Here is a 20,821-nt window from a genome sequence, read left to right on the forward strand (position 1 = left end):
AAATGAGATGCCGCGGTACGGACACAACAATGACTCCTCCATGTTGAGCCGTGAGCCCTTCTCCCCTGAAGGTGAAAGGAAGAATAGCCTTAGTGCAATCAATGCTCGTTACCATGCAGCCACCCGAGAACAAAGAAAGGGAATAGTGCATACACAAAACAAAAAATGCACAAAACAGTAGAAATGCCTCGTATTGAACACGTTTCGTTATGACTTGTATGAAAATGGGTCAGATTAATATGCATGGGCCGTGGAAAACTGTGGATTTCTTACCTCGAGCTTGAAAGCATTAGAGGGGCGTTTGCTACCTGTCGGTCATTCTGTTATATACACACCTCGTGATCTTGCTCTTTATACTACGCGGCTTTTCTCATTTTACACTGAGATTCTCTGAGAATGATGGCTTTGTTCCACAAAGGTGTTTCACCTTTTTATTTGTAGAATGCCCCTCTCTCAAAGCTGCCATTTGGCCTCGTATCCTAACTGATATTACTCATTCAGCCTGCCCTCGCTTTTCAGCCAATGACTCTTTGTATTACAGAACTTGCAGTTTTGTTCCCCACTAGAACTACGGACAATGCAGTGTCCTGCTGGCAAAAATGGAAGAGCTACATGAAAATACCAGGTGTAACATAGAAACACTTGCCAGTAATGTAAAAAGCGCAGCTATTTCCTCCAGTGTTTTCTCTGTGGTGTCCCTTGGCCCTGACTTGGCCGTAATACTTCTGGGTGTTGGCTCTGCAGGAGTTGCTTTACATGATGCAATAATAGGCATTATTCCAGGTGGGGCAGCAGGGCCAGGAAATAGCTACTGGTTATGTTATTTGATATTTGTATAGCGCCTACTGCCATTCTTATGGCTTCGGAATGCTGCAGTGGATGAACATCGTAGTTTGTGCAGAGCAATACGAGGCATACAGTTCGTGATTAGCAGAGATGACTAGGTTAATACATTCTAAAACATGCATCGCATATTGCAAAGGCGCAGGGAAAGACTGGTATGCCAGTGACTATGTGCCAGCTGGACCGAATTTTTCACGGGACTCTACTGTATTCTATGGGTTGCAGCGTGCGAGGGGGAATAGGTTTTATAAATGGTCCATCAATCCCGAGGGCAGCTGTCTACAGTTGAGGGCTCTGCTATGCATTTACATGCAGAGCACATGCACTGGTGGTTAACATACAGCCACATGCAAATTAAATTCACAATTGTCAGATAAGACACAGATACAATCAGCGCAAGTCCCCTTGTCTGTACAATCTCGTTATTGCTGTAAACGGGTATTGTATTGGAGTCAAACATGGTGGTGGTAGTGCATAGTCACCTGTAGAGAAGAAAACATACCAGACTTGTCCATGTCACTAGTGTTGATGAACACTAAGAACCCACACAAGGCCTCAGGCCAGTGCTCCCAGCATCATTACCATGCCTTTCTGAGGCATTCCCTTTAAGAGTTGTTTTGACCTGTTATCTACAATTCCTTTAGGATCTCAGACTTTTGGGGCATGGTCTGAATTGACACCCATCATGTGATGAGGGTGGATCTGGTTCCATTCGGCTGCCATTTGAAATTAGGAGTCTCTTTAGTGTAAAGTGTCTAAGCTGGACCAATCTGCGCTTCTACGTAGATTGGTGTCAGTTGTTCTGTACATGATGGCTGCCACTTCTTCAATGTGAACCTCTTGATTATATTATGTTGAACTAGCGATGGTAGTACTGAGATTGGAGGCCATTCACTATCTGACCTTGTGACAGCCTTTTGTGTTAGCCATTTTAACTGTATTGTTTGTAATTCTCTTGAATGGTAGTATCTAAATTCATACGGAAATGTCTTGCCACACCTACAGGAATACCAAATGTGCTACCAGGGCCTATGCAAGTGGCCCTCTTTTACAAGCATACTCGTCCAGTCCATGTTGATAATGTGTCTGGGAGGATGGCTTTGGAGATACAAGGTTTCTTAACCGACCTTGGCCTTACTGAAATTTCACTCGCAACACAATGAAATAAAGTCCAGGGTCTGTTTACGTGGCCATTGTCTTGAAAATAGGAAATGCAGCAACCTCTATTTCTGAGCAACACAGCACATTCTATTGGATTGACTTATTTGTTACCCACAGATTGCATATTATTGTAGAGGTGAAACAAAGGTAGCAGTGGGATGCATCCACCTGTGCACTTTTTCAGGAATGCTTCTGGAGTGGGCAACAGAGGAAGATCAGAGTCGCAGGAAAAGTCATGGGGTAGGGGTATGCCTGACGCTGCCATCTCAGGATGAGGCAAAGCCTAGCTGGATGACTACGAAACCAAAAGAAAAAAAGTACGCCAGAGAGCGGTATCCTTACACACATGCAGACACCTCACACACATATTTCTGTCTACTAAGGTGGCTTTGTCACCATATCCGCCAAAACAAAAAAGGGCCAGGCTGAAATGTAAAGGGTGAATTGAGTGCTGTAAATGTCGGCACACTCAATAAAGGTTGTCAGTGACACTAGTTAAGTTTTGTGAGACCTTTGTTGGCACAATACAGTTTGGCGTGCATTTATTTCTCCCCACTTCCCCCAACCCACTTTTGATCCACTCCCTCTATATGCTTCGGGTGATGGAGTGCTGAGGTTGTATATTAAGTTCCATGAATAGGAGACATAGCAAACAAATTCTGGAAGATTCTTGGTTGAGTTGCTTTAAAAATAATAAAATGTAATGGTAGGTATCTGCAAGCTGGAGCACCCAAGGGAATAGGAACATGTTTGTGTTCTTTTATCAAAATATTTTCCATCGCCTTCTACCCTCCAAGTCGTCATGTTCCTTGTGGTCGTCTCAGGTGACTCTTGGTGTGAGATAGTTTGATTATTGTGAGTTCGACATCCCTCTACAATACATAAACCCACAGTCCAGGATCATTCTGAAATTGCAAATGTTTTGTGGCAGCTCATTGCGTACTGGAAGTTGTTGCTCACTAGAAAACAAGGATTTTATCAGGAGTAGGCAGCAAATAGCCATAGCAAGTGCTATGATGCTTCCTCTAAAGTGTGGGAGCTCTCTTTAAAATGCACAGACACACATACAAGAGGTCAATCACAAGATTATCTTGGGTGTCTTGGGGTTCCTTATGAGATTCAAGAGCCAATAGTTGGAGTTCAGGCTTGTGTAGAAACACATTTATGCATGGTCTCAGTATGTTGCCAACACGACTGGCTACATTTTATTTTCACATTCCTTTCCTAATTCTGTTGCAGGTTCTGTTTTTTCTGTATTCCCAGAACGTTTAATCAGTAAACAGTGAATTGTGCAGGATGTTTTACAGTTATGTAGTACATATGCTTACAAATGTTGTCCGTTTGATCTAGCTTGCCTGTTTTTATAAAAGTGTGAAGGGAGTTCTTTGTTGTGGCTTGATGGCTGTCTTGTAATGGAAACTTTGCTCAAACGCACTTGTTAATATTTTCTTTCTAGGTGGACAGGCAGGGAAGAAACACGCTGTTTGCTTGCCTATCTCTAATTTTAGTGAATGTATTGAGTTGTCTTGACTGTCGCTGCTTCTGTTAGGAGATTATCAAATTGTATTCCCAAAGCCTACAAAGAATTACTTGGCTTCCATACATTTTCTTGGTCCTTGCCAGTGCTTAATTTGTGGGGGTGTTTGCCCGGGCTCAGCTCTGGCACTTAATTCTGAGCCCCTGCCCTTATTGGCTCAGGCTTATGATCAGGATTATGAGGTGGTGTTTTGGCAATTTTGTTTTAACTGCCAGTCACATAATAAACACCTATAGAATGAGAGCTGTGATTGGTGATTGTGTTCAAAGACACAACTTAAACATTTCTCATGTCAAGAAACAACGAGTATGTTATTTTATGTGTATGTTGATTGGTATTTGTAAATCACACATCTGCCGTAGTGAGTACAACCATCAACGACACTAAGCTGGTGGGAGTTGCAGCTTTAACTCCATATGTGTTGCCAGCATGTGGAGCAGCCATGGGCGTTGGCAACAGTTGGTCGGGAGAGGCTCATTGTGAGGTGTCATGGGCGTGCTAGAAAATATTTGAGCCCCAGCATTTTTTCTTTTTACAAATTAAGCACTGTCCTTGCTAAATGGCGTACTACAGCTCTCCTTAAACTAAGTATGGCCCGCATTTGGGAGAGTGCCTTTTGGTGAGTGTTGTTCTGCTTACCTGCCCCTTTGAATGCAGACATCACTGTGAACAGTTGTCGCCCAATTTTTGTTATCGGACCTTACGCTCTGCGCTTCACAACTCTCTATACCAGTATGCTGATTTATTAATCGTAAACGGTTGTGATAACTTTAAATACCGAAACAAACTCTAAATCGTTGCTTCTAATTTATTTCAGTGAGATAACTCCTACCCCCAAATACCAGCATCCCTACAAATTCACGGGCACGTCCGCATTTGCGCACGCACGTTTGGGAGAGTTCCTTTTGGAGAGTGCTGTTCTACTGTTCACTGGAACATCGAACGGGTGCACGTCAGAAGGCACTTGAGCAGCTCACATTCCAATTTGCTGTTGAGTGGGCATACCTCAACCTTAAGTAATAAGGAGAGCGAGCTATGGCGACTTATACTTTAAAAACAGACATGCCAGCTTTAACCTCTGCGATCGTGAGCTCCTCTCCTCCTAGAGACCGCATTGCCACAATTAACAACCTAAAAACAAACAGGCCGATTCATGGAATAATTAGCGCGGCGCAAGTGGCCAAAAACGTGCGATTCGCAGTGGAATAGCGAAAATCGCAGTGCAAGCGCGAAAATCGCACGAAAAGCAGCGCACATCGATTCATGGAAGGCCGTGCGCGAGAAAACCATCGGATGTGCGCTAAAAAAAAGCGCGGCGCACGTTGGCGCACAGGCCATCTAACGGCGTGCGCCAGGTCACAGCGAAAATCGCACAGGCCACAGCGAAAATCACACATAGCGCAGCGCACACAACAAAAGTAGGCGGAACACGGGGCGTAACACTCGGAATGGGGAACAACTTGCCAAAATGTGGGCGTCACGCGGGAAGTACAGGGTGCAAGTGCGCGGAACGCCCACACGCTCGCCTACAACCCGTATTCATGGAATCGAATAGGGCAAAAAAGCGCACGGTCAAACCAGCGCACAGGCACAAACACGACCGCCACAAGAAAGCAGGCGGTAGCGTCTCTGCGCCTGTAATAAATGTGCGCCAAAAGGTGCGCCAACAAATAAGCACCTATATACAGCCATGATGAATGTCCTATACTGTGGCCCTCCAGGACAAATGACGTGCAAAGGGGTACCCACAAACACGGACACCCGCTGACTGAAAAATAACGTGTTCGTGTATTCTGGGGTGCGCGGGAAGTCTCACACGCGATTTGGCAGGGTACGTGGATTTCAGGGGTGCGCGGGAAGTCTCACACGCGATTTGGCAGGGTACGTGGATTTCAGGGATGCGCGGGAAGTACCACACGCGATTTGGCCGGGTACGTGCGCCGGAATTTCCACACGTGACTTGGCTGGGTACGTGGATCTCAGGGGTGCGCAGGAAGTCCCACACGCGATTTGGCAGGGTACGTGCGCGTGAATTTCCACACGCGATTGGGCTGGGTACGTGTATGACCGGGGTACGCGGGAAATTCTACACGCGATTTGGCTGTGTGCTCCCAGGTATTCCCTGTACACCCTCCACGGCCCCTGCAGGCAGCCGACACCACAGGGGACTACCCTGCACACCTGCTCATGTCTCCCACCACCCCCACCCCCCAGCAGTGCAGGGGCACCCTCCACCAGGCCCCCCCTCATGTCTCCCACCACCCCCACCCCCCAGCAGTGCAGGGGCACCCTCCACCAGGCCCCCACTCATGTCTCCCACCACCCCCACCCCCCAGCAGTGTGAGGCAGCCTCCACCAGGCCCCCACTCATGTCGCCCACCACCCCCACCCCCCAGCATCCAGGGGCACCCTCCACCAGGCCCCCACTCATGTCTCCCACCACCCCCACCCCCCAGCAGTGCAGGGGCAGCCTCCACCAGGCCCCCACTCATGTCTCCCACCACCCCCACCCCCCAGCAGTGCAGGGGCACTCTCCACCAGGCCCCCACCCATGTCTCCCACCACCCCCACCCCCCACCCACCATGGGCAGCCTCCGTCAGGCACCCACTCATGTCTCCCACCACCCCCACCCCCCAGCATCCAGGGGCACCCTCCACCAGGCCCCCACTCATGTCTCCCACCACCCCCACCCCCCCAGCAGTGTGGGGCACCCTCCACCAGGCCCCCACTCATGTCCAACTCATGTCTCCCACCACCCCCAGCCACCAGGGGCAGCCTCCACCAGGCCCCCAGCCATGTCTCCCACCACCCCCACCCACCATGGGCAGCCTCCACCAGGCCCCCACTCATGTCTCCCACCACCCCCACCCCCCAGGGGCAGCCCCCACCAGGCCCCCACTCAGGTCTCCCACCACCCCCACCCCCCAGCAGTGCAGGGGCACCCTCCACCAGGCCCCCACTCATGTCTCCCACCACCCCCACCCCCCAGCAGTGCAGGGGCACCGTCCACCAGGCCCCCACTCATGTCCCCCTGCACCCCCACCCCCCAGCAGTGCAGGGGCACCCTCCACCAGGCCCCCACTCATGTCTCCCACCACCCCACCCCCCAGCATCCAGGGGCACCCTCCACCAGGCCCCCACTCATGTCTCCCACCACCCCCACCCCCCCAGCAGTGTGGGGCACCCTTCACCAGGCCTCCACTCATGCCCAACTCATGTCTCCCACCACCCCCACCCCCCAGCCACCAGGGGCAGCCTCCACCAGGCCCCCAGCCATGTCTCCCACCACCCCCACCCACCATGGGCAGTCTCCACCAGGCCCCCACTCATGTCTCCCACCACCCCCACCCCCCAGCAGTGTGGGGCACCCTCCACCAGGCCCCCACTCATGTCTCCCACCCCCCCCACCCCCCAGCAGTGCAGGGGCACCCTCCACCAGGCCCCCACCCATGTCTCCCACCACCCCCACCCCCCACCCACCATGGGCAGCCTCCGCCAGGCACCCACTCATGTCTCCCACCACCCCCACCCCCCAGCCACCAGGGGCAGCCTCCACCAGGCCCCCACCCATGTCTCACACCACCCCCACCCCCCAGCAGTGCAGGGGCACCCTCCACCAGGCCCCCACCCATGTCTCCCACCACCCCCACCCACCATGGGCAGCCTCCGCCAAGGCCCCCACTCATGTCTCCCACCACCCCCACCCCCCAGCAGTGCAGGGGCAGCCTCCACCAGGCCCCCACCCATGTCTCCCACCACCCCCACCCCCCACCCACCATGGGCAGCCTCCGCCAGGCACCCACTCATGTCTCCCACCACCCCAGAACCCCCCCAGCAGTGTGGGGCACCCTCCACCAGGCCCCCACCCTTGTCTCCCACCACCACCACCCCCCAGCATCCAGGGGCACCCTCCACCAGGCCCCCACTCATGTCTCCCACCACCCCCACCCCCCAGCATCCAGGGGCACCCTCCACCAGGACCCCACTCATGTCTCCCACCACCCCCACCCCCCAGCAGTGCAGGGGCATCCTCCACCAGGCCCCCACTCATGTCTCCCACCACCCCCACCCCCTAGCAGTGCAGGGGCATCCTCCACCAGGCCCCCACTCATGTCTCCCACCACCCCCACCCCCCCAGCAGTGCAGGGGCACCCTCCACCAGGCCCCCACTCATGTCTCCCACCACCCCCACCCCCCCAGCAGTGCAGGGGCAGCCTCCACCAGGCCCCCACTCATGTCTCCCACCACCCCCACCCCCCAGCCACCAGGGGCAGCCTCCACCAGGCCCCCACCCATGTCTCCCACCACCCCACCCCCCACCCACCATGGGCAGCCTCCACCAGGCCCCCACTCATGTCTCCCACCACCCCCACCCCCCAGCAGTGTGGGGCACCCTCCACCAGGCCCCCACTCATGTCTCCCACCACCCCCACCCCCCCAGCATCCAGGGGCACCCTCCACCAGGCCCCCACTCATGTCCAACTCATGTCTCCCACCACCCCCACCCCACAGCATCCAGGGGCACCCTCCACCAGGCCCCCACTCATGTCTCCCACCACCCCCACCCCCCAGCAGTGCAGGGGCACCCTCCACCAGGCCCCCACCCATGTCTCCCACCACCCCATCCCCCACCCACCATGGGCAGCCTCCGCCAGGCCCCCACTCATGTCTCCCACCACCACCACCCCCCAGCATCCAGGGGCACCCTCCACCAGGCCCCCACTCATGTCTCCCACCACCCCCACCCCCCAGCAGTGCAGGGGCAGCCTCCACCAGGCCCCCACTCATGTCTCCCACCACCCCCACCCCCCAGCAGTGCAGGGGCACCCTCCACCAGGCCCCCACCCATGTCTCCCACCACCCCCACCCCCCACCCACCATGGGCAGCCTCCGCCAGGCTCCCACTCATGTCTCCCACCACCCCCACCCCCCAGCATCCAGGGGCACCCTCCGCCAGGCCCCCAATCATGTCTCCCACCACCCCCACCCCCCCAGCAGTGTGGGGCACCCTCCACCAGGCCCCCACTCATGTCCAACTCATGTCTCCCACCACCCCCACCCCCCAGCATCCAGGGGCACCCTCCACCAGGCCCCCACTCATGTCTCCCACCACCCCCACCCCCCAGAAGTGCAGGGGCAGCCTCCACCAGGCCCCCACTCATGTCTCCCACCACCCCCACCCCCCCAGCAGTGTGGGGCACCCTCCACCAGGCCCCCACTCATGTCCAACTCATGTCTCCCACCATCCCCACCCCCCAGCCACCAGGGGCAGCCTCCACCAGGCCCCCACTCATGTCTCCCACCACCCCCACCCCCCAGCAGTGCAGGGGCACCCTCCACCAGGCCCCCACTCATGTCTCCCACCACCCCCACCCCCCAGCAGTGCAGGGGCAGCCTCCACCAGGCCCCCACTCATGTCTCCCACCACCCCCACCCCCCAGCAGTGCAGGGGCACCCTCCACCAGGCCCCCACCCATGTCTCCCACTACCCCCACCCCCCACCCACCATGGGCAGCCTCCGCCAGGCACCCACTCATGTCTCCCACCACCCCCACCCCCCAGCCACCAGGGGCAGCCTCCACCAGGCCCCCACCCATGTCTCCCACCACCCCCCCCACCATGGGCAGCCTCCACCAGGCCCCCACTCATGTCTCCCACCACCCCCACCCCCCAGCAGTGCAGGGGCACCCTCCACCAGGCCCCCACCCATGTCTCCCACCACCCCCACCCACCATGGGCAGCCTCCGCCAGGCACCCACTCATGTCTCCGACCACCCACACCCCCCACCCACCATGGGCAGCCTCCACCAGGCCCCCACTCATGTCTCCCACCACCCCCACCCCCCCAGCAGTGTGGGGCACCCTCCACCAGGCCCCCACTCATGTCTCCCACCACCCCCACCCCCCAGCAATGCAGGGGCACCCTCCACCAGGCCCCCGCCCATGTCTCCCACCCCCCACCCACCATGGGCAGCCTCCCCCAGGCCCCCCTCATGTCTCCCACCACCCCCACCCCCCAGCATCCAGGGGCACCCTCCACCAGGCCCCCACTCATGACCCCCACCCCCCAGCAGTGTGGGGCACCCTCCACCAGGCCCCCACTCATATCCAACTCGTGTCCCACCACCCCCACCCCCCAGCAGTGCAGGGGCACCCTCCACCAGGCCCCCACCCATGTCTCCCACCACCCCCACCCCCCACCCACCATGGGCAGCCTCCGCCAGGCACCCACTCATATCCAACTCGTGTCCCACCACCCCCACCCCCCAGCATCCAGGGGCACCCTCCACCAGGCCCCCACTCATGTCCAACTCATGTCTCCCACCACCCCCACCCCCAGCCACCAGGGGCAGCCTCCACCAGGCCCCCACCCATGTCTCCCACCACCCACCATGGGCAGCCTCCACCAGGCCCCCACTCATGTCTCCCACCACCCCCACCCCCCCCAGCAGTGTGGGGCACCCTCCACCAGGCCCCCACCCATGTCTCCCACCACCCCCACCCACCATGGGCAGCCTCCGCCAGGCACCCACTCATGTCTCCGACCACCCCCACCCCCCACCCCCCAGCATCCAGGGGCACCCTCCACCAGGCCCCCACTCATGTCTCCCACCATCCCCACCCCCCAGCAGTGTGGGGCACCCTCCACCAGGCCCCCACCCATGTCCAACTCATGTCTCCCACCACCCCCTCCCCCCAGCCACCAGGGCAGCCTCCACCAGGCCCCCACCCATGTCTCCCACCACCCCCACCCCCCACCCACCATGGGCAGCCTCCACCAGGCCCCCACTCATGTCCAACTCCTGTCTCCCACCACCCCCACCCCCCCAGCAGTGTGGGGCACCCTCCACCAGGCCCCCACTCATGTCTCCCACCACCCCCACCCCCCAGCAGTGCAGGGGCACCCTCCACCAGGCCCCCGCCCATGTCTCCCACCCCCCCACCCACCATGGGCAGCCTCCCCCAGGCCCCCCTCATGTCTCCCACCAGCCCCACCCCCCAGCATCCAGGGGCACCCTCCACCAGGCCCCCACTCATGTCTCCCACCACCCCCACCCCCCAGCAGTGTGGGGCACCCTCCACCAGGCCCCCACTCATATCCAACTCATGTCTCCCACCACCCCCACCCCCCAGCAGTGTGGGGCACCCTCCACCAAGCCCCAACTCATGTCTCCCACCACCCCCACCCCCCAGCAGTGCAGGGGCACCCTCCACCAGGCCCCCACCCATGTCTCCCACCACCCCCACCCACCATGGGCAGCCTCCGCCAGGCCCCCACTCATGTCTCCCACCACCCCCACCCCCCAGCAGTGCAGGGGCAGCCTCCACCAGGCCCCCACCCATGTCTCCCACCACCCCCACCCCCCACCCACCATGGGCAGCCTCCGCCAGGCACCCACTCATGTCTCCCACCACCCCAGAACCCCCCCAGCAGTGTGGGGCACCCTCCACCAGGCCCCCACCCATGTCTCCCACCACCCCCACCCCCCAGCATCCAGGGGCACCCTCCACCAGGCCCCCACTCATGTCCAACTCATGTCTCCCACCACCCCCACCCCCCAGCATCCAGGGGCACCCTCCACCAGGCCCCCACTCATGTCTCCCACCACCCCCACCCCCCAGCAGTGCAGGGGCATCCTCCACCAGGCCCCCACTCATGTCTCCCACCACCCCCACCCCCCAGCAGTGCAGGGGCACCCTCCACCAGGCCCCCACTCATGTCTCCCACCACCCCCACCCCCCCAGCAGTGCAGGGGCAGCCTCCACCAGGCCCCCACTCATGTCTCCCACCACCCCCACCCCCCAGCCACCAGGGGCAGCCTCCACCAGGCCCCCACCCATGTCTCCCACCACCCCACCCCCCACCCACCATGGGCAGCCTCCACCAGGCCCCCACTCATGTCTCCCACCACCCCCACCCCCCCAGCAGTGTGGGGCACCCTCCACCAGGCCCCCACTCATGTCTCCCACCACCCCCACCCCCCCAGCATCCAGGGGCACCCTCCACCAGGCCCCCACTCATGTCCAACTCATGTCTCCCACCACCCCCACCCCACAGCATCCAGGGGCACCCTCCACCAGGCCCCCACTCATGTCTCCCACCACCCCCACCCCCCAGCAGTGCAGGGGCAGCCTCCACCAGGCCCCCACTCATGTCTCCCACCACCCCCACCCCCCAGCAGTGCAGGGGCACCCTCCACCAGGCTCCCACCCATGTCTCCCACCACCCCATCCCCCACCCACCATGGGCAGCCTCCGCCAGGCCCCCACTCATGTCTCCCACCACCACAACCCCCCAGCATCCAGGGGCACCCTCCACCAGGCCCCCACTCATGTCTCCCACCACCCCCACCCCCCAGCAGTGCAGGGGCAGCCTCCACCAGGCCCCCACTCATGTCTCCCACCACCCCCACCCCCCAGCAGTGCAGGGGCACCCTCCACCAGGCCCCCACCCATGTCTCCCACCACCCCCACCCCCCACCCACCATGGGCAGCCTCCGCCAGGCTCCCACTCATGTCTCCCACCACCCCCACCCCCCAGCATCCAGGGGCACCCTCCGCCAGGCCCCCAATCATGTCTCCATCCACCCCCACCCCCCCAGCAGTGTGGGGCACCCTCCACCAGGCCCCCACTCATGTCCAACTCATGTCTCCCACCACCCCCACCCCCCAGCATCCAGGGGCACCCTCCACCAGGCCCCCACTCATGTCTCCCACCACCCCCACCCCCCAGAAGTGCAGGGGCAGCCTCCACCAGGCCCCCACTCATGTCTCCCACCACCCCCACCCCCCCAGCAGTGTGGGGCACCCTCCACCAGGCCCCCACTCATGTCCAACTCATGTCTCCCACCATCCCCACCACCCAGCCACCAGGGGCAGCCTCCACCAGGCCCCCACTCATGTCTCCCACCACCCCACCCCCCAGCAGTGCAGGGGCACCCTCCACCAGGCCCCCACTCATGTCTCCCACCCCCCCACCCCCAAGCAGTGCAGGGGCAGCCTCCACCAGGCCCCCACCCATGTCTCCCACCACCCCCACCCCCCACCCACCATGGGCAGCCTCCGCCAGGCACCCACTCATGTCTCCCACCACCCCCACCCCCAGCATCCAGGGGCATCCTCCACCAGGCCCCCACTCAGGTCGCCCACCACCCCCACCCCCCCAGCAGTGTGGGGCACCCTCCACCAGGCCCCCACTCATGTCCAACTCATGTCTCCCACCACCCCCACCCCCCAGCCACCAGGGGCAGCCTCCACCAGGCCCCCACCCATGTCTCCCACCACCCCCCCCACCATGGGCAGCCTCCACCAGGCCCCCACTCATGTCTCCCACCACCCCCACCCCCCAGCAGTGCAGGGGCACCCTCCACCAGGCCCCCACCCATGTCTCCCACCACCCCCACCCACCATGGGCAGCCTCCGCCAGGCACCCACTCATGTCTCCGACCACCCACACCCCCCACCCACCATGGGCAGCCTCCACCAGGCCCCCACTCATGTCTCCCACCACCCCCACCCCCCCAGCAGTGTGGGGCACCCTCCACCAGGCCCCCACTCATGTCTCCCACCACCCCCACCCCCCAGCAATGCAGGGGCACCCTCCACCAGGCCCCCGCCCATGTCTCCCACCCCCCACCCACCAGGGGCACCCTCCACCAGGCCCCCACTCATGTCTCCCACCACCCCCACCCCCCAGCATCCAGGGGCACCCTCCACCAGGCCCCCACTCATGTCTCCCACCACCCCCACCCCCCAGCAGTGCAGGGGCAGCCTCCACCAGGCCCCCCACTCATGTCTCCCACCACCCCCATCCCCCAGCAGTGCAGGGGCACCCTCCACCAGGCCCCCACTCATGTCCCCCTGCACCCAGGTCCTCACAATCCCCAATCATGTGCGTTATGGTCAGCCTCCACAGCCCAAAGGCCCTACCAAGTAACCCATTCACCCACATGGAAATGGAAATTACATGTTACACCCCCATTGTTCATAAAGCAAATGAACCCATGTCCGTCACACACAATGGTTGCAATTGAATGGGAAAACATCCAACATGACATGCATGAAACCAATGAGATGATACCACACAGTGAAGTATTAAAAAAAATTGAATGCAAATGAAATGAAACAAACTACAATGGCAATGAAAAAAAGATAAGCTGCATGTCCGTCCAAAAAAATAAAAAATCCAAATCCAAAAAAATGTTGTCCAAAGTCACATTAAAAATAAAATCAATCAGAGAGAGAAAAATAAATGCAAAGACCATTGCTCCATGGTGAATAAATAAAAAAAAAAAAATCAAACAATCCAATGAAGAACTATGTACAAAACATCCAAGGGTCCATGAGCCCAACTGAACAAAGGAAACCTACAAAAAACCCTAACTAAAATGCAACTATATACAAAAAGTGGATCAGTGTCCGTCGACTCCAAATCATAAGAAGAAACAAAGGAAACCTAAAACTAAAGAACTATATACAAAGGCGGCGGGCAAGTCCAGCAGCTCACTCCGTGGTGTTCCGGGCCAGGTCATCATCAAACTCCTCGTCTATGTCCCGTTCCATGGCCCCGAGGGTCCACAGGGATGACGCCATCTGCTCCTCCAACCCCCTGCGGATTGCCTCGAGGCACTCGGCCCGCCTCAGGGTCCTCCGCATGGAGTTCTCCGCCCTGACCATCGTGAGCCGCGCCTCTTCCGCCCGCCGCCGCTCCGCACCTATCTGCTGGCCCAACCGCAGCCACACGGAAGACACTTCCTGTCCTGGGTCCGCCTGCCCTCCGGCCGATGCCTGCCCCTCCGATGTTGATGGCCCCGAGCCATGATGCCTCCCACGTTGACTCTGCTGCTGCCTCCGACGCAACTGCCTCTGCCAGCACGACGGCATCCAGGCTGATGGAATCCACCGACGCCGTCGTGCACGTGCCCTGCCTGATGATGCCGGCACATCCTCCATCTGCTGGGGTACAGTTGCTGTGGTGTCCACCCCTGCTGGACCTCCGACTCCCGACTGTGGCAGGGATGGGATCCCCACCGAGCTGGCTGCATTGGTCAGGGCAGGTCCACAGGGGGCCCTGGTGGCATCTGGGCCGGAAGACGGCAAGGAGAACGACCGGCGTATAGCCTCCACAGAGGAGGAGAGGGCCGCCAGATTGGCCGACACATGCAGGAAACCCCCGAACATGGAAGATCCCAATTGGGCCATGTCGGCACGGTGCTCTTCGTGGTGACGTGCGTGCTCCTCCCGGGAAGCACGCACGTCATCACGAATTGCACCCGCGCGCATCGCGACCCCAATCAGGACCTTCTCCATACGGCCACGGGTCCCCTCGTCCGCAGGTGGAGGGGAGTCAGGTGACATGGACATCCCCTCTACCTGCGGACGGGCCTGGGACGGGGCATCCCTGCTGGTGCATGGTGGTGCACTCACAGGGTCAGGGACAGCGACATGCACAGGCCCCTCCACGGTGACCTGCGCTGCCTCCTGCCCCTGCCCCTGGACTGCACCACTTGCACCAGCAGGGATGCCCCCACCAGGCCCCATGTGTGCCTCAGTGGCGGCCTCCTCCTCCTCTGTGGAAACCACCAACCTGGATGGCTCCTCACCGTCTTCTGCTGTAGCAGGCCCCTGTGGGGGCTCACCTACCCCTTCCACTGCAGCCGTGGGGGCATCCCCGCCGCCTTGCTCCACAGTGCCGCCTCCGCCCTCTTCTTCACTAGCCGCTGCATAGAGGGAGACATAGAACACAAGCATCAGGGTACTGTTCAATGGTCCCCTAGACAGGAAGCAATAGCAGATGAGTACCACTGTCAAAGTACACTTCCATCATGTCCCTCCAAAACACATGGGTCAGTCCAGGCAAAACACACACAGTAACAGGCAAGGTGCATGCCATGGACATTTCCATACATGTCCAATGGACTCTTGAAACATACAATGATATGGAACTCGCATGCATCATGGGTCATGCCTATCACATGCACACAGTACACCTCAGTCACATCCATCTGGCCTCATACACCCCAAACACAGCGGATACAAGGATAGGCTGCATCAGTGAATCTGTGCATTGTCACACATGTGTCATGCATCCATGGCATTCACAAGTCACAGACACGCAGGTCAGGCACACAGACATGGCTACCATATATGTACCTGGCATCAGCACCCATCCCTCACCCCCACCCATGTCCAGGAACAGAGACTGGCATGCCCTCATGTGTAAAATCTGCATCGGGCTCCCCATGTCGCATTTAAACACATGCAACAACCATGTGGTCCACACATTACTGGTCGCACATGCATTACCATGATGTCCCTGCACACATACATGCATACATGGCCTATGTCACACATACAGGCAAGTATCAGACAACCAGCACACCGCAACATGCCCTGTCTCACATAGCAATGCTTGGCCACTTACCGCTCAACTCCAGACGGGTCTCCCTCTCAAGGATCTGGGCGTGGAGCGCTAGGCGTACGCGTTCCAGGACCCTCATCTGGATGGAACTCATGCGGCCCCGGCCCCCCTCCACGAGGCGCCGGGCCTTCACGAGGGTCCTGGACCTCAAGTCCTCCCAGCGCTTCTTGATCTTCTGGACGTCGCGGGTTGCCACCCCCTCCGCGTTGATGGCAACCACACAGTCGGCCCAGATCCTCTCCCGTCCTTCCTTGCTGGCGCGGGACGATCCAAAGAGGGCATCATACTGCCCCAGGACATGCTCCACCAGGACACCAACTTAGGTGGCAGTGAAGCTGGTCCCCTTCTGCCCCTCTGGCCTGGGGTTGTCACTGGTGCCAGATGTGGAAGTGCCTGACATGGCAACCCCAGAGGCAGGAGTGGGTGAGCAACTGGGTCCTGGGGCTGGGCTGTGGAGCGATGTTATCCCAGTCGGGAGTCTTCAGTTCCAGCAGGGGTGGACACAGCAACTGGACCCCTGCAGATGGCTGATGTGCAGGTACCAAATGGCAGGGCACGGTGGCAGCAGGCAGGCAGGCAGCAGCAGCAGATGGCACGTGGGAGGCTGCTCGGGGCACTGGGGGGCAGTAATTCGGCCTTCTGGGCAGGAGTGTGGTCTTCCGTGTGTTTTCGCGTGGCCAGCTTGATACGGAGTGATTTGGCACGTGAAAATCCTGCACGTCAGCGTGAAATTCGAGGAAAGGCCCTTATCGCGTAAGCGCGTCAGCACGCATACGCGATTCTATTGGACCAAAGGCTCTCAGCGCGTAAGCGCGTCTGTGACGTGACCCGCACGGGTGTTTCCCTCATAGCACGTGATGACGGAGCATACGTGGAAAGACTGCACGTCAGAGTGTCATCGCGTGTAATTGGACAAAAGTGCGCGTCCACGCGATTGGCCTATGTACGTGTATTTCAGGGGTGCGCGGGCACTTACACACGCGAGTACATCAGCGCACGTGTATTCCGGGGTGCGCGGGAATTTCCACACACTATTGGCCTGGGTACTGGATTTCCGGGGTGCGTGGGAAGTTTCACACGCGAGTACATCAGCGCACGTGTATTCCGGGGTGCGCGCAAATTTCCACACGCTATTGGACTGGGTACTGGATTTCAGGGGTGCGTGGGAAGTTTCACACGCGAGTACATCAGCGCACGTGTATTCTGGGGTGCGCGGGAATTTCCACACGCTATTGGCCTGGGTACTGGATTTCAGGGGTGCGCGGGAAGTTTCACACGCGAGTACATCAGCGCACGTGTATTCCGGGGTGCGTGGGAAGTTTCACACGCTCGCCTACAACACGAGCAAAGAAACACGTACACCAGTAGGAAGCAGGCCTACGTCGACCCGCAACGCATAATATTTGCGCGCAAAAAAAAAAAAAGCTCAGACGCCAGGATGAATATACTGTTCCTAGCAGCAGTGGCCGTGGGCTACCAGAGGAGGAGGAGGAGGAGGAGGATAGTCAGGGCCAGAATATTCACACCCAGAACCAGCCTTTTCGGGATGCCTGATGACCAGGTGTATGGGAGGTACAGGTTTCCACCACACATAATACTGGACCTGGTGAGTGAGTGGGAGGATGACCTCACATCACCCACCCTGTGCTCCCAAGCACTCAGCCCCTTGGAGAAGGTCCTCAATGTACTGCACTTCTTAGCCACTGGATCATTTCAGCGGACAAGTGCCATAGTGGGTGGGGTGTCACAGGCCACGCAGTCACGCTGCCTACACCAGGTCTTGAACATCATGACTGCACGCCCATCAGTCCGCAGGTACATATACCTGCCCAGAACACATGCAGAAAGGCATGCTGCCGCCCTGGATTTTTACAGTGTGGCACGATTCCCCAAAGTGCTAGGTGCCATCGACTGCACCCATGTGGCTCTACGTCCCCCCAGGGCATCTTAGCACATCTATAGGAACCGCAAGCACTGGCATTCCATCAACGTGCAGGTAGTATGTAATGCCAAGGGAATCATCACCTCAGTATATGCCAACTATCCCGGGTCCACCCACGACAGCCTCATTTACCGAATGTCCAACCTAAGCCGGGACCTAGAAGCTGGGCGGCATGGCGATACATGGCTGCTTGGTGAGTATGAATGCCACTGCACATACATGCATGCCAGATACTGAGCAAGGTCACAACCCCACCAATGATACCAATCACCACCTCCACAGGGGACAGTGCCTACCCTCTCAGCCCCCACATGATGACGCCAATTCAGAACCCCACCACGCCACCCGAGGTAAGATATAACACAGCCCACATTGCAACCCGGGGCATAGTGGAGCGCACATTCGGAGTGCTTAAGTCACGCTTTCGCTCCCTTGACCGTTCTGGCGGGCAGCTGTTATACGCTCCCCCAGTAGTGTGCAGGATCATAGTGGCAGCATGTGTCCTGTACAACGTTGCAACACGCCGGGGCCTGCCTGTGGACATGGTGGTGCCCCCACATCCCCAACCACATGCACGCCCGCTACGCATGGGAGGGGAAAGGGCACGGGGGGAGGCAGCCCGTACACAGCTAGTGGCTAATTACTTCATAGAAATCACACCCCTGTGGAGTGCACACTGCCCTGGCACATACCATCTGACAATCAATGATGACTCAACCTGACACTGATCCTGAATGTCTGGAGAATCAACCGTCAAAACCATATCAGCCTGAGATTGTTCACCTGGAAGTGTTACAATGTGTGCATCCCTACCTACACAGACACCACCAATGCAGTTTCGTGAAAAAACACATTCATGCAGCTAAAATGAACACCCACTTGCAAAATGCAACATGAGGACAGTGCCATGTCACCCAACCCATCCCCAGCACCGCCACACGACACACCGTGCCATGTCATGCTATGTGCAGGTAAACAAAGTAATCCCCACAACATGACACAATTGTCACAATGTACAGTGTCCCTAATTGAAACTCGTGACACCTGAAATGCTCACAGTAATGCAGGACCAACAACACACTTGAGCAGGTATTTCGCAAAAACACTTATCATCTACTGACCCTCAAAACTACCATTAACATGAAATTACGAATGTAAGGAATTAGTAGTCTCCCCACCTGGAAATGCCTGCACTCCCACCACTTCCAACTGTATGGTGTTGCCGCCATGTAGAGTAGTAGGTGCACTGCTGCCAACATGGACCCCATCTCCAATGTAGAGGGCCTTGTGTAGACATGAGGAAAGGACCTGCAAATTAGGAGGTAGACGCGGATGATGAGTTACACATCAATGCAACATGCAGTGTACAACACAACAGCAATATGCACTAGGAATGTATACACAGTATTGACTAGACCGCCCACACATGTAGTGGGAGTCCAATGTCACCATGTACGTCAATGTCACTTGGGCACACCCTTTGCAAGCCCATGGAAACGGGAAGCAGGAGGGGTGTGTGTGACATAAACCCAAGCATCTGAACCAAATACATGACAAGCCTGCATGTGCCCAGCCACAATGCAGCGTATGCCCACGGGAGCCACACAAGGCAACACATTGTCCCAAATAAATAAAAAAATAAAAAATGGCCATTAATGGGCCCGGGGGGTTGGGGAGGCCACCCAGGAGGTCCGAGGATAGGGTGCACACCAAAACCCACCTGTGTGGATCTTGCGAAAAAAAAAACACCTCCATGGGCTCATGGCCCACACGGTTTCCCTATTATAGGAGTATCACTGCTGTCGCTATTATCACCCTGTGCAGCTGCATCCGGAGGTGGTTGCACTATGGGAGGCAGCCCACGCAAGGCCTTAGTCTGTTCCTCCATGGCCGCAAGCATGCGGGTGTGGTAGGTCTCGTTCTGGAGGATGAGTGTGCGGAGGTCCCCATGCAACAACTCACGGGATGCCCGGACCTCCGCCCTAGTTGCCTGCATCTCAGCTGAGAGCGTACGGGTGAGACGCTCCAGCTGCTGTTCTGTCCTTCGGTTTGTTGAAGCCTCAAGCTCAACAAGAGTCGTCCTGAGGTGAAGGAGTTCCAGCCTCAGGGCTTCCCTGTGGCCCTGGGACTCTATGGAGATGGCTTCCTGCAGAGTCGCCAGTGCCGCCCGCCTGTCCCTGTTGGACGCCAACATGTCCTCCCTGTGTGACTGGCAGATGGAGTCGGTTGCCTGCTGTAGTCGCTCCATCAGCCTTTCGGGGGGGACAATGGAAGTGGCCACCCTATCCATGGCCTGAGCCATCATCTCTGATGATGCAGCCTGTTGGGTTGCCATACCGTAAATGGATTGCTCCCATGCGGTATTGCCAGGTGGCGTACGGCCACCACGTCGGCGAGCACCACACCTGTCTTGGGCAAGGCGAACTGCGCCTTGCTGTGCCGGCACTGCCTGAGGCTGCAGGACTGCATTCCCCCTCTGATCTGCTGGCCCAGGAACAGGATCAGATGTCGCGAAGTGTGTGACCCTGCATCCGTAACCACCAAAGGCGTAGCTGCCAACACTGACATCCCCATTGAGGGTTCTGACCCTGGTGCAGGTGGGTGGGACAGAACAGAATCCCTCCCAGGAACACTCACCTGCGACGGCACGTAGGTCTCATCATCCGAATCAACACCTGAGTACAGCTCGGGGGAGGTGCAGCCAGACACCCCTTGAGAGCACGACCTGCAGCAGTTGTGGGTTCTCACCCACCACCACACCACGTCCCTCACTGGTGGTCGGTCGGCCCTCGGACCCCTCCTGGGTCTGCACCATCTCCACAACCCCAGCAGTATCAGGTGCGTCTTCCCCTGCAAAGACATAAAAGCAAACAAATGGAAACAGGCATTAGCACCATGGCACACAATGAGGGCTGA

General features: G+C 58.5%; 1 protein-coding gene and 1 long non-coding RNA gene across 5 annotated transcripts in view; one reads left to right on the forward strand and one right to left on the reverse strand.

Moving 5' to 3' along the window:
* Window positions 1–721, reverse strand: part of LOC138498622 (uncharacterized) — a 106,871-nt gene extending 106,150 nt beyond the window's left edge. Inside the window, exon 1 of the long non-coding RNA XR_011278788.1 lies at window positions 647–721. This is a non-coding gene — a long non-coding RNA (uncharacterized lncRNA). The remainder of the gene's footprint in view (window positions 1–646) is intronic.
* Window positions 1–20,821, forward strand: part of SGK3 (serum/glucocorticoid regulated kinase family member 3) — a 1,805,260-nt gene that overhangs the window by 330,125 nt on the left and 1,454,314 nt on the right. The window lies entirely within an intron of this gene.

This window comes from Ambystoma mexicanum, chromosome 5q, assembly GCF_040938575.1.
Source record: "Ambystoma mexicanum isolate Mex_15411 chromosome 5q, UKY_AmexF1_1, whole genome shotgun sequence".
Classification (NCBI taxonomy): domain Eukaryota; kingdom Metazoa; phylum Chordata; class Amphibia; order Caudata; family Ambystomatidae; genus Ambystoma; species Ambystoma mexicanum.